This window comes from Mus caroli, unplaced genomic scaffold (assembly GCF_978045245.1).
Source record: "Mus caroli unplaced genomic scaffold, Mus_caroli_1 scaffold_12, whole genome shotgun sequence".
NCBI classification, from domain to species: Eukaryota; Metazoa; Chordata; class Mammalia; order Rodentia; family Muridae; genus Mus; species Mus caroli.
The window spans coordinates 108,560,222-108,575,265 of NW_028227267.1; the positions used below are offsets into that span (position 1 = coordinate 108,560,222).

Here is a 15,044-nt window from a genome sequence, read left to right on the forward strand (position 1 = left end):
ACCTAGTTTCTACATTTAACAAAACAAAAGAATTAAATTTTACCTTTTTTTATATCCTACTTCAAATTCTACTTTTTCAACATGAGAACTTAGAAGCCTATTTACCCATTGAAATTATAAATACAATTTTTTTTTTCCTTCCCATCTCCTGTTTGTGCAGTATGTCTCAGTCTCACTGTGCAAAAAGTACATAAATTACTTATGTCAAGCAAATTATTTGGTAATTGGAAATCAGGGCATAAATTTTAAAATAGAATGATGGCAGGTCATAACGGATGCTCTGATAGCAGTACAAGGCAAGCAATGGTTATGGATCAGTAGAAAGGCCAATTTCTATGGCAGTGATGGCCTTATTAAGGAGTCAACATTTGAGCAAACCTCAATTATGTAGCTGGGAACATTAGCAGAGAATAAAATGTAGAGGAGTACTTATGACTAACTGGGATTAGTCTTCTTAGGTACAGAAACGTATCCTAATTGTAGCAAGTGGTCTATAGGTGGAGGAGATACCACATCTAAGAGCTCCTCTTCATGGTTCCTATACCATTTTTATTCACATTTTACTAAGCAGGATTCAAACACTTCTTAATATTCTCCCCATCCTTTATACTTCCAAGCATCTGCTTCATTAAAAATCAAGTCTGCTTTTAATGGTTCTTAAAACTCCTTCATATAAATTAAGAGCTTCTATTTTATTGGTCCAATTACCCCTAAGGCCTAGTTGAGAAATGAAAAGTCTAAAGTTATTCTTGAATTTCTCCATCTTAGAGCTCTAAAATTTAATAATACATAAATCAGTTTCCCTGAGCAGATCATTCCACATGGCACAAAGCTACATATAAATAATTCGTCATTTTAAAAATATAATGTCCTGACCACTTGGATTTTGAAGTTAGATACTGTGATATTTGCAACTCCCAAAAGAGAGCTTTAGTTATCTTTTCTTTAAGAATATTCTCTGAACCTTTTATGGCCTTTGTTGACATTTCTCCAAGGTTAGATGCTTTCAAGTTAGACTTTAGATACTATGCTGCATAATGAAATAAAGATTTCCATTCATTCAGTTTCTTTTTTCTTAATTAAATGTTTATCTGATAACTGTTGAACACACAATTTCTTTCCTGAAAACTCTCAAATAAGAAATAATGGGGTTGTGTAACTCATTTAATTTTTCTACTCAAATATTTCAGCCACCTACTATAACACTGATGGTATAAAGGTTCAAAGGTACAAATATAAAAAAAAAGTAAAAGCTCACTATTAAAAATAAGGGGAGAAAAAAAACAAAACCAAAACAAAACAAAAAATAAGGGGTGAGACCTACTCTTTATCACTTTTCATTTAGTGTATTTAGTCTAGAATATGTGTGCATGTAAGTTCTTTCTGCATCTGAGATAAATGCAAATCTTTATAAAAGAGAAATAAGCCTTTCCTAGAGATTCATTTCTCATGATATCTTAAGGCAGAGATTTCAGAGCATAACTCTCAAACCGCAACATCTCAACTAGCATAAGGGCAATGGGAGAAAACTCAGTAGAGGTTAAAAAAAAAAAAGAAAGAAAAAAAGAAATAGAAAAGGAGAAAGAGAAAGTGTTTGTGGGGGGGCAGGCTAAAGAATAGACAAGCTTTGTAAACTAACAGAACAGCAGAGGGTGTCCAGGCTCCAGGCTCTCCTCTCCTTTCCCTTTGTGCTCTCAGAAGCATGAGTAGGTATATGTCCCAAGGTGTAGGACTCTGTGTTTCTTTTCTCAACCATTATGAAATTCATCTTCAGTAGTCCTCATTTTTAATTGTGTTAGAGACAGCAGTTTCTTGAGATTTATAATCAATGGTGTGACAGGAAATATAATTTCAATAAGAATAATAGATGTGTGCACTGTGTGTTTATATTTCTCATAATTAAAATGTTTCAATCTCTATTACATCAAAATTTATCATCAGATTGTATTTACTTATATTGACTTGTAAGTAAGCAGGTTAAATATGCACTCTTGTCTCTATTATTTAGTCCATTCCTGATGACTGATTTTTCTCACAATATGAATGTTTTGTAAATATGTTGGATTAATTTAGTTTAAATAACTATGATGTACTAATCTTTACTGCTGGAAATACACAGTGTGATTAATATAGCTGAAGAGCCAAGCTTCCATTCTATCTTTAAAAGAGAAGGTCTTTCCAAATAAGTAAAAGTTCAATATTAATAATTATGCTTCCATGAACCTTAATCCAAAGCTCCATGTACAATTATTTAAAAAATATCCAAGGTCACTATGCAACAGTCTAACAGACTAATTAATTTCACATATTATAAAATCAGTTTCTCGGTAAAATATATGTATCTTAAGAAAATAAGATGGTTTAATATTGAAAGCTAATTAAAAATGCCAGAGATCTAGAAGTCAATAGGGAATGATAAGGTACATGCATGTGACATTAAAGATAGGAATGAAAGAGAAAGATTGACGTGGATAGAGTCTAGAGACCTTGACAAAGGGAATGTGAACCTACATTTAAGACCCAGTCACCTAAGAATAAGGTGATTCTTTTAAATAGGTTATGGGGAGAAGAGGAGAAGGCCAGATTTGTACAATCTAGAAGATCCGTGCCTGGAAAATAATTGTCATATTTAAGATGAAATGACATTGCTATGGCAACAGTTTCAAAACACAAAATGAACAAAATGACAAAAACTCTGTTTGCCTCTCCTCTTCTAGGAGTTAAGTTCTCCTATTTCCCATGAAGACCGGTTTCTGGATCAGGGCAAGTATGTAAATGTGTGAATTTGGTGTTAACAGGAAGTACCTTAGCTGGGAACATATGAATCTTGCACTGTACTTAGCCACCAATGAAATTTACCTACCATATTGTCAGTATTACCGTTTGTTTGTTTGTTTGACCTTTTAAATCCAGGGTTCCTAAATTCTGTTTGCCCCTTAGCTTGTGGAGAATAACCTGGATGGACTGAAAACTTGAGATAGATTGAAAAAGAATTTGCTACATTTTTTAACCAAGGAAAGAGGGAAAATTCACACACACACACACACACACACAGCACACACACACCATACACACATACAGCATGCCTGCTGTGTGTGTGTTATGTGTATGGTGTGTGTGTGCTGTGTGTGTGTGTGTGCTGTGTGTGTGTGTGTTGTGTGTGTGTGCTGTGTGTGTGTGTTGTTGTGTGTGTGTGATGTGTGTGTGTGTGTGGTGTGTGTGTGGTGTGTGTGTGTTTGTGTGTGTGTGCTGTGTGTGTGTGTGCTGTGTGTGTGCGTTGTGTGTGTGTGTGATGTGTGTGTGTGATGTGTGTGTGTGTGTGTGTGTGTGTGTGTGTGTATGAATACAACAGAGCATGGTGTTGGGCTTTAGGATGGGAAACTTGCCAGTGTAAATGACAGTCCAACTAAAATCAGTACCTGAATCTTTTCAAAAGCCTCAAGACAGTGAAAACACATCCATTCATTAAATACTTACATGACCATGCAATTCTCCTAAGCCTTTATGTAGATCAAGAATTCTAACTTGCCTGACAGTTGTGGCGCACGCCTTTAATCCCAGCACTTGAGAGGCAGAGGCAGATGGATTTCTGAGTTCAAGGCCAGCCTGGTCTACAGAGTGAGTTCCAGGACAGCCAGGGCTACACAGAGAAACCCTGTCTCTAAAAAACAAACAAACAAACAAAAACAAAAAAGCAAAGCAAAGCAAAACAAAACAAAAACTGAAAAAAAAAACCAAAACAAAAGAATTCTAACTCAAAAATACTCTCATACTATGGGTATGATTTATGAGGAAAACAATATAAAACAAATATGGTTAACTTATTGTCTTATTTTTTTCCATAGTTATTTCTGATTCAAAATATGAGTGCTTAGAAGAGTCACAATCAGAGAGGCTGCCTCTGGCAGCTAAGGAAGCAGATGCAGAGACTTACAGCCAAACCTTGGGCAGGGAAAGCATCTAGGCTGGAAGTCTCCATTGGGTCCCTTCATTTGGAGCTCAGAGAACCTCAAGAAGAGCAAGAGGAAGAATTAGGGAAGTCAGAAGGGTTGAGGATACCAGAACATGTCACACAGAATCAACTAAGCAGGGATCAGAGAGTTCAGGAAGATTCAAGTGACAAGTGTGGAGTCTACATGGGTCTGTGCTAGATTCTGTTCCTACATGGTATAGTTGCTGGATTGATGTTTTTGGAGGACTCCTGACAGTGTGATTTGGCATGTCTCTGAATCTTTTGCCTGTTACTCATATCCTTTTTCTCCTACTAGGTTGCCTCTCCCCACCTTTATGTGAAGCTTTGTAACTAATCTTACCGCATCCTGTTATGTTGGATTTCCTTGATGTCCTTAGGAGTCCTGTCTATTCTGGGGAGATAGGACAGAAGAGTGGATCTGGGAAGAGAGGAAGTGGGAAGAAGAGTACAAGGAGGATAAGCTGCAGTTGAAATGTATTGTACGAGGGAAGAATAAATTACAACTTTCAATTTTTCTTCACTTCTTCAAAATGAAATAATTATTTTACTTTCACCTCATCCAATTATCTTCCAAGCTGAGTAAAGAATTTTAAATTTCTGTACTAATTACAATTTATTCTCAGAACCTTAAAAATTTTCTTATAATTTATTATCACAAACTTCATATTATTTCCTTCTAAAGACATTATTAGCATCTCATACATGCCATAAGTGAATAGTAATTATTTTCTGAATCCCATTGTGCATTTACATGGATGCAAGTGTGTATGAGTCTCAGGAGGTCAACAGAAAGCTATGTATCTAAAACAACAGAAACCTGGAGGATTCTTGAGTTGTATAACAAGGCTTCTGGGGAAGGAGACTCTAACCAGCTGAACTAAGGTCAAAGGGGATAGGTCAAAGGTTGAGCTGCTTGGAAGTACACAAAAAGCTCTAGTTTTGAAGCTCCCAAGGTGAATTTTTTTTTTTTACACTGAAGCAGCTGCTGCTCATTCTACCTTCGCCTTGGAAGTGAACTCTCCCACACTCCCACTGTTATTAAAACTCATTGGTTCATAGAGTTGGGCTTTATTGCAATATTACATTGAACTGTTGTGAGTATTGGTCCCCTTTCTAAGGGTGGGTAGACATACAGGCTGCTTCTCCACACACACAAAAAAAGGCTGCAATAAAGTCATCTGTCACTTCAATTCTTTAAAGGTTATATAGACAAGGTTAGAATTATACAGAAAGCTATTTAAAAAGGATAAAATGAAATTTGAATGTGTGGCTTCATACACAGATGTTGTTAAACATTGATACAATATCACGTCCTGGAACTCAATCAAAACAGAAGTTCTAGCTTATTGACTCAGAATATCCTTTTGCCAAAAAGGTTAATACTCTTAAAGAAAAACCTCTTGAAAATTGCAAGGTTTTAATCATATCTTTCAATTAAAAAATATTTTCTACAGTTCCTCACAATGTGAGCACTGAGGGAATATAAATACTCTCTTATATGTGGTTCATGATAATTAGATGCTGTTAACTATAGAAGATAAAATATTTTTATATTATGTTTATTTTCTAAACGTAGCTGCTACATGCCATTTTACCCATCTCTTATCTGTTATGACTTGTACACTTTTCAACCCTCAAAGGAAGAGAACATTCCATACCCATGAATTTCTATCCCATAAGAACTAACAAATACAAACACCTGATATTTCTAGGAACTCATAATTTTAATCTCAAAATGAACTGTCATTCTCATAGTGCTTATGACATTTCATATTTTAAAATGGCATAATCTCCAGACATCAATCTCCAGAAATAAAATCATATGTTTATCTGTTCTTAATGGCAAAGTATCCACTATCTATGAATATATTCTTAGGCTGTTCACATGAGAAACAGTTCATATTAAGACTATTTATTTAAGAAAAACACTTATAGAAATCAGATGGAATTATTTTATTAATATTTATCTATATAGTGGTAAAAATTATATTTATAGATGTGTATGATGGCATATTCCTGTTATCCTACTAGGGCCCAATTGGAAATTGCAGCCCAGCCTATGACATAGCAATGACTTATTAAAAACACAGCAGGAATGGCATAGATCCATAACCCCTCTAAAAACAGACCCAGGAAGATCACTGTGATTTCTAGGCCAGCGTGGTCTATATCATATTTTCAAGTGCAGCAAAATTTCCTCAGAAAAACTCTGTCTCCAAAAAAAAAAACAAAAAAAAACCAAAAAAAAAACAAAAGCAATGCACATACATTTTTATATATCATGTTATTATTTATGCAAAGCAAGAAAAACAATATATAAGTCTTTTTATCATTTTAATTAATATGAACATGTTTAAGTCATCAAAAAGGTAAATGGATTGAAGAAAATGAAAAATATTTACTGTTACCCAACTTGGAGTAAAGATGAAGACTGAATAGTGGATTCAGGGCTACCTATAGTATAACATTCCCTTCTAGGGTTACCTATAGTATAAAATTCCCTTTCGTATTAAGCATGCAAATTGTCACAGGTGGAAATTGTGCTACTCAGTTAGATGACTGTAAGCACATTGTCATATATGCAAAGGCATACTAAAAGCATACATTGTACTAGATAGAGATTTCTCTGAGAAGCCTTTGGCCTTTCTGCCAGCAGTGGCTATGGAAGGAATATGAGATTCTTCAGTTCCTTTGTCGGCTTTAAAGAACTAGTGCTCATATTACAACATCACTGGGAGAAACTTTTTAAAACGTCATTTCTTGCTCATAGTTCCACAGATTGAGATATCTTAATCACCTATTTAACAGCAACAAAACAGTCCTTATTGGCATGTATTTGAAAGCTGTGTTGGATTATAAAAACAGCAATATTTCTTAGCTTTATTGACCCTGTAGGATTTTGTTTTTAAGTCTCAGTTGTTTTAACAACAGTGACTTGTACATTTAGTTTCACATTTCAGTTTCTTTCACTGAAAATTTGTTTTCATTCTTTGTATACTTATGCATGGACTGTAATAATTAGCACCTGTCACTGCATTCACTCTTTGGTTATTCTCAACATTCACATAAAAAATACACATTTCCTCATATAACACACAAGTTCAAATTACAGTGGTTGGCATGATCATGAGCCAACCACTAACTCAGGGGCGATCTATGGTTCTCTAAAGCTGGTTTATTTTGATCATGAAAAATTTAAAATTAGTAGTTCTTAAGGAAAGATATTTTGAGTTTTCATGTTTTGATAAGTACTTTGGTATTAATTCATTTTTTATCTCAACAAAGATAAACATGCAAAGCATAAATCATCATAAACTGTTGGCAATAATTGCTTTGCTGCCAGCCATGTATTAGCCAAAGTATTGTCTTGGTACTTGGTCATAATTAATAAAATTCTGTATATAATCATATTATATGGTGATTGTTGAACAGTGACATACTATAAGCCACTCAACAAGCACGCTAGCTGTAAGCAAACAAGAATTTCATTTCATTTCATTTTTTATAAAAACCAAGGCGTTTACATGCTTAAATTTGCTAAAGGCAAAATAATATATTCACTGAAGCAATATATTTCAGCTTTATAACTCAGAGTCAAACAAAAAATTTCTTGACACTGAACTCTGTAACCCTAAAGCCTTTCTATGCCTGCCCCAGCTCTGAATACTGAGAAAGAGACTTATATTTATTTATGAATGCCTAAGCCCTATAACTAGGCATCTTTCCAATTACCTTGTAACTTATTAACTCATTAATCTATTCTAAGTTTAGCCACAAGGCTTGGGACCTCTCAGTCTCTAGTACCAGGGCCTGCTTTTCCCTCCATGTCAAGCTGGTGAAACTTCTCCCAACCTGACTCTATCCTACAATTCAATCTCTCTACAGAAGTCCTGTCTAGCCTCTCTTGCTCTGCTTCAGGGTAGCAGGGTTTTTATTAAAACCAATCAGAAGGTAAGAGAGTGAATGTTTACAAACTGTGATGCAAGTGCTGAAACATCAGATCTCTGTGGGTAAGAAAAAAAATTAGCACCTGAATAATAAAAAGTCAATCTTTAGACGGTGCACAAAAAAAAAAAAAAAAAAAAAAAAAAAAAAATCACCTCAACAGAATTCAGCTGTAGCCAACAGGCAAAGTAATACTCATGCTAGCAAAGCTGGTGTTCAATGGATTGACATGAAGCAGGGGAAATAAATTGAATCTAGCCATTCAAAAGAAAAAATGGAGGAAATGTAGAAACATATTTAATAAATATGGCCATATTGGAATCTGGATAGAATCAAGTATCTCAGCCAATCACTGGAATGCTGACATGAATGGAAGGTTTAGATCAAGCATGAAGCTGTGAACTATTTCCTCATTCTTTATCGAGTTATCTTCCTCTCTTCTTCTGGGGAAACATTGAATTCTGAGAGTGAGTCTGGAAGGGGAGCATTCACGAGCCTGGTGTGGAAGAAAAAGCACTCCTGGGTACTAAAGACAGAGTTTACAAACCTTGTGGCAGAACATCATCACTTATGGTGACTTTCCCCTTCTTGATTCTTCGGACTAGCTCCAGAGTTCTGCTTGGTTGACTATTGAATGGTTCTTGTGGTATAGTCTCACATGCTTCCACATTTGTAGGGGATAGTATCACTTTCTGTCACTGTGGAATTGCCCCAACATAAGGGGTTACCTTAGTGTTCAGAGGTATGTCTGTGAGGGTCACCTATTCCTGGAATGGAAAGTGATTTCAAGGTTTAAAACGATCACTAGAAAACTTCAGGGACATTTTGTGGTATATGTAACATGTAATTGTGAAAGCTACAGGAAAATGCCTTAACAATTTATTCTTTGTTCCTTCAGGCGTGAAATAGAATTCATCAACTAAAGGGTAACCAACTTTATATAAGCAATTTTTAAATGAAAAACTAAGATTAAGTTCCTATGTAATCCCAGCCACAATTTTGATACCAAGAAAAGGATACATAGAGAAAATATTGGTAGAAATTCCAAGCTTTATCTGGCTTTTAGTTAAATCACAGAACAAGTGAAGAGTTGGTCCTTTTCAGCAAATGAATATCTATAGCCTGCTATATAAATACAAGATCAGCCATTATCTAATACATAAATGGTGCTTCTCAGATATATACATCAACAATGTAAGATCTGTGATGTAAGGGAAAATGTCAAGACTGAAATCCTTACCACGTTGTGTTATTATAATTCTCTTTTAATTTAAATTTTTTGTCAACTGCTTAATTAAATGTAACTTTAATTAAATGTAACTTTTCTTTATAAAACATTCAACCACTATTTTGGGGAATATGTGTGTTCATACAACAAAATTGGAGCAAAAGTATCTATAGAGCATATTTAAAAGATTGTATATGAAGCACTTCTAAATGTAGTTTTAAAAATATGTGTCTGTCATGACTGGTTATTACAACACAAATCATGTGTTGGCCTATAGCTGTTGAAGTCCCTAGCTGCTGAATGTCCTAGAAATTAAATTATGTTTTTCTTCTTCTGCACTCTACAGAATTTTGGCTGATCTTTGAGGTTAAATCACTTTTTTGACCTCCAGGATCTTTCCAGAAGTATTCATAAGAAGCTGTCTCTGGGGCTTTCTACTTTAAAGTAACAAATGATCTGAAATGTGCAGCTCATAAGAAAAAAATCGTGGGAAGGCTTAGAAAATATAATCCTAAATTCCCAAGAATTAGGTTATTTTTCTAAATGGCTGCCACTGGCTCACCATCTTATTTATAATCACTTCCCTACCAAAACAAAATAATAGTATGTTGCAACATATTAGTATTTGGAAAGAAGCTTGACTTTAATGTGAATAATAACCACATTTGTTAAGGAGATGTTAAGGTCTACTTAACTACCAATTTCCATTAAAAATGTTTTCTGTGGCCTGGTGTGGTGGCGCACGCCTTTAATTCTACAACTCAGGAGGCAGAGGCAGGCGGATTTCTGAGTTTGAGGCAGCCTGGTCTACAAAGTGAGACAGCCAGGGCTATATAGAGAAACCCTGTCTCGAAAAAACAAAAACAAAAACAAAACAAAAAAAAATGTTTTCTGTAACTATTGATGAAGTTGGGGACCAGTATCTATGCCTCTGTACAAAGATATCTTGAGTTCTGATAAATGAAGACCTGAGTTCATATTTCTTAGCTGGTCTACACTAGTGTGTCAAAGCTCCATTATATTAATTATTTATCAGTTGTTTTCTAGATATTTAGAAGGAATAATGTCATTAAATGGATTTATATTTGGTATATTTACTTTTTATGTTACTTGAAATATTAAATATTGTCTTCAGTTAGACAATTTTCTCCTCATCTTAGGTGATTATAAATTTAAATTCAGTTCATAATGGTAATCTCTATTAGTGATTTCGTTTTTTTATGAGATATTTTCTTCATTTACATTTCAAATGCTATCCTGAAAGTCCCCTATACCCTCCCCTTGCCCTGCTCCACAAACCACCCACTGCCGCTTCCTAGCCCTGTCATTCCCCTGTTTTATCAATATATTTACTTAACACGAGTGATTTACATCTTACTGCATTGAACACATCCACTTACACAAACCATAATAATAAAATATTTACTTAATCATTTCAAAATTTAGAACTTTTTTCTTTCTTAAATATTTATTTTCATTTTTTGTATATGGATATTTTGCTTGAAAGTATATTTAATATCAAATGTGCTCAGTACCCATGGAAGCTATAGAGCACATCACATCTCCTATATTTGGAGTTCTAGATTGTTATGAGCCTTTATATGAAAACTAGAAATCCATCCTAGTCTTCTTGGAAAGAAGTCACTGCTCCTAACAGTTGAGCCATTTTAGCAGCCCAAACTTTAAAAAAAAATTATTAAAGTATAAAAACTTATTCAAATTAATTTTAAAACAAACTGGTAAAGCGTTATTAAATGTTAGCTATTATTTCTGTTTCCTAACACATATCCTTTTAATTTTCTTTCTGATACTGCTAGTATTATTTTTCTTTTTAATGGCATAAATACAAAATATAGAAAGACAATGTAATATATCATCAAACTTTATATATCAAAATAAAATAAAAACTGGTTACTGTAAAGAAGTTGATTTACAGGATATAGAAAGCTATTTGTGATAGAGATATTACTCAGATTTATAAATGTAAGAATGTCTTCCAGTACCTATGAAAATGCATGTTATTAAAGTGCCTGGGATGATGGTTCAGTCAGTTATCTATCTGTGGTACAAACATGGATTAAGAGGCAGAGTGCACACATCAAAAACATCTACATCTGTAGATGTAGCTAGCATTAGGATACATTAACCTTACAGCGTTAAGACCTTGGAGGAAGAACTTGGGGGATCAGGTTGGTCAGGCCAATCAGACCCTGTCTCAACTATTTAAGGTTGAGAGTATCTGAGGAAGGCAAGATATCAAAATTAGGCCTCAAGACACCAAAAGAAAACCTACAGAATCAACCAACTTGGGCCCATTGGAGCTCACAGAGATTGATCTGTCAATCAGAGAGCATGCAAGGAACTGTCCTAGGCCCTCTGCACATATCTAAGAGCTTTACAGCTTGGTCTTCATGTGTGACTCATAACCATGGAAGCAAGGACTGTCTGGGACTCTAATGCCTGCCTATGGCACACTTTCCCCCATTAGGCTGCCTGATCTAGCCTCCACAGAAGAAAATATTTAAATCCTACTGCATTTTGATATACCAAGGCTGAAGATATCCATGGGAGGTCTCCTGTTCCTTGAAGAGGGATGAGAAATGAATAGATAGGTGTGGGGAGGGGGAAGGACTGGGAGGGAGGAGGCACACACACACACACACACACACATATATATATGTGTGTGTGTGTGTGTATAATTAATATCATTATTAATAAAAGAATTATTTGTGAATTAAAAACCTGAAATTTGAAAAGATTTAGGCCTCAAACATAAACACATACACATCATGAAGTAAAAAGAATACACACACAGATGCATATATACATATATGTATGCATACATTATACATATACATATACATATACTAATATACATATACTAATATACATATACATATACATATACATACATGTCCTCTTGTTCTGGACACACATGAAGACCAAGTTGCACATGTATATGTATATGTATATGTATATGTATATGTATATGTATATGTATATGTATATGTATATGCATATGCATATGCATGTGCATGTGCATGTGCATGTGCATGTGCATGTGCATGTGCATGTGCGTGTGCATGTGCATGTGTATGTGTATATCTATATAGATACATGAGTATGTATGTATTACAAAACCTGAAGATACAACTAATTCCATGTGTTTAAAACCAGCTTTTAAGTCCTAATTTTGGCTTCCACTGACTACTAAATTAAGAAAGCTATCGAACAACAACAATAATAACACAATTTTAAAAACCTGTCGATATCGTCTCTAATTCCTGATGACTACAAGGGATTTTCTTTCCTTTTCAAGAAATAATTGAGGTTATACATGAATTATTCTAAAAGTAGGCTCCTCATTGTGTCTTCTAAAAAATCTTTACTAATCTAATTACTTTCCTTAGTACAGAAAGCATAACTGGTATTCACCCTTGCTTTCAAAAGAATATCTAAATCTTGACTTTGATTCTCAGTTAAAGTATGTACAAATTCCACCTAGTGTAGACATTTGTATTGGGTTCCTAATTTATGGTAAGGCTTGTGGAGAGACTAACAAAGAAGACAAACTCTTTCTCTGCATACATTTATTATTGTGATGGGATTTACCTATGAACAATTCTTAGATGACTACCAAAATCCAGTCGATTTTGAAGAGACTGTCCTGGTTGTTTATCCGGTGGGTATCAGAATTTAATTCTATCATATGCCTATTACTCTTGATCACTACCTGCAAAGTGCATCATCAATATTCATTCACTGATGCTTATCTATTCTTAGAACAATTTTATTTACAAAGATAATATCACAAAATCATCTTACACTAAAATGTGATTAACAGAGCTGATTTTTTTAATTAGGTATTTTCCTCATTTATATTTCCAGTGCTATCCCAAAAGTCCCCCATACCCCCCCCCACTCCCCTACCCACCCACTCCCACTTCTTGGCCCTGGTGTTCCTCTGTACTGAGGCATATAAAGTTTTCACGACCAATGGGCCTCTCTTTCCAGTGATGGCCTACTAGGCCATCTTCTGATACATATGCAGCTAGAGACACAAGCTCCCGGGGTACTGGTTAGTTCATATTGTTGTTGCACCTATAGGGTTACAGACACCTTTAGCTCTTTGGGTACTTTCTCTAGCTCCTTCACTGGGAGCCCTGTGATCCATCCAATAGCTGACTGTGAGCATCCACTTCTGTGTTTGCTAGGCCCCTGCATAGTCTCACAAGAGACAGCTATATCAGGGTCCTTTCAGCAAAATCTTGCTAGTGTATGCAATGGTGTCAGCGTTTGGAAGCTGATTATGGGATGGATCCCTGGATATGGCAGTCTCTAGATGGTCCATCCTTTTGTCTCAGCTCCAAACTTTGTCTCTGTAACTCCTTCCATGGGTGTTTTGTTCCCAATTCTAAGAAGGGGCAAAGTGTCCACATTTTGGTCTTCATTCTTCCTGAGTTTCATGTGTTTAGCAAATTGTATCTTATAGCTTGGGTATTCTAAGTTTCTGGGCTAATATCCACTTATCAGTGAGTACATATCATGTGAGTTCTTTTGTGATTGGGTTACCTCACTCACAGAGTTGATTTTTAAACTCCTTTTAATAATGGGAAGTATGGTGCCTTAAATGGATACAGAAAATGTGGCTCATTTACATAAGGGAATACTATTCAGTTTTGCAGGCAAATGGATGGGACTAGAAAATATCCTGAGTGAGATAACTTAGACCCAAAAGGATATGCATGGTATGTACTCACTCACAAATGGATATTACCACCCCCTGAAAAGAAAGCTGGGCCAGCAACCAGGCAGCACACACTAGCATATAGGAGGCCCCTGACACATATACAGCAGAGGACTGCTGGGTCTGGGTTCAGTCAGAGAAGATACACCTAACCCTCAAGAGACTCGAAGCCCCAGGTAGTTTAGAGGTCTGGTGGGGTGGGTGGTGGGTGGTGGTGGTGACATCCTCATTGAGACAGAAGGACAGGGAGGAGGTATGGGATGTGGAACAGACAAAGAGTAAACTGGGAGGGGAATAAAATCTGGAATGTATAATAAATAAATAGGAAAAAAAGAGTCTGATGCCATTATCTACACCGAACTAATGGAGCTGCTGACTTCTGTGGTTGAATTAGGGAAATTTTGGAAGAAGCTGAGGAGGAGGAGGATCATGTAGGAGGACCAGCAGTCTCAATTAACCTGGACCCCAAGATCTCTCAGATACTTCACCACCAACCAGGCAGCATACACCAGCTGATATGAGGCACCCAACACATACACAGCAGAGGACTTCCTGGTCTGGACTCAGAGAAGATGCACCTAACCCTTGAAAGACTTGGGGCTCAGGGAGTAGGGATGTCTGGTGGGGTGAGTGTTGGTGTGGGGAATCCTCTTGGAGACAGGGGTGGAGATGATATGGGATGTGAAGCAGTCAGATGGTGGACCAGGAGGAGGATAAAATCTGGATTGTATTGATAAGGTTAAATAAAATTTAAAAAATAAAATAAAATAAATATTTTCAGTTGTTCTAACAATTTTAAAATGTGTATTTCAAAAAAATCAAATTGGTATGGTACAATGAAAAATACATTATCAGTTAAATATATCACAAAATTATATTACATTATATGTGTGAATTACTAGAAATTTTAGTTTCCATTTGATTTACAAATTGATTTTCATAGTATAGATAATAATTTGAAAATTATTAGACTAACAGAGATGACTGCTGAACATACTTCATATATCCTTCAGAATCCTTTATTATTATTGTTACAATGAAATGGTTATGAAAAAATGTGTTAAGAGAGCAACAGGGCATCTGAAGGGAAAGAACATTCAAAGATCTCATTACACATCATGTGTTAGGATGCTTGCTTTGGGGCTCATTGG

The 15,044-nt window shown here is 35.5% G+C and overlaps 1 long non-coding RNA gene across 1 annotated transcript in view; it reads right to left on the minus strand.

Moving 5' to 3' along the window:
* Nucleotides 1-3,857: 3,857 nt before the first annotated feature.
* LOC115029219 (uncharacterized) overlaps nt 3,858-15,044 on the minus strand; it is a 255,453-nt gene continuing 244,266 nt past the window's right edge. Inside the window, exon 7 of the long non-coding RNA XR_015044705.1 lies at nt 3,858-4,391. This is a non-coding gene — a long non-coding RNA (uncharacterized LOC115029219). The remainder of the gene's footprint in view (nt 4,392-15,044) is intronic.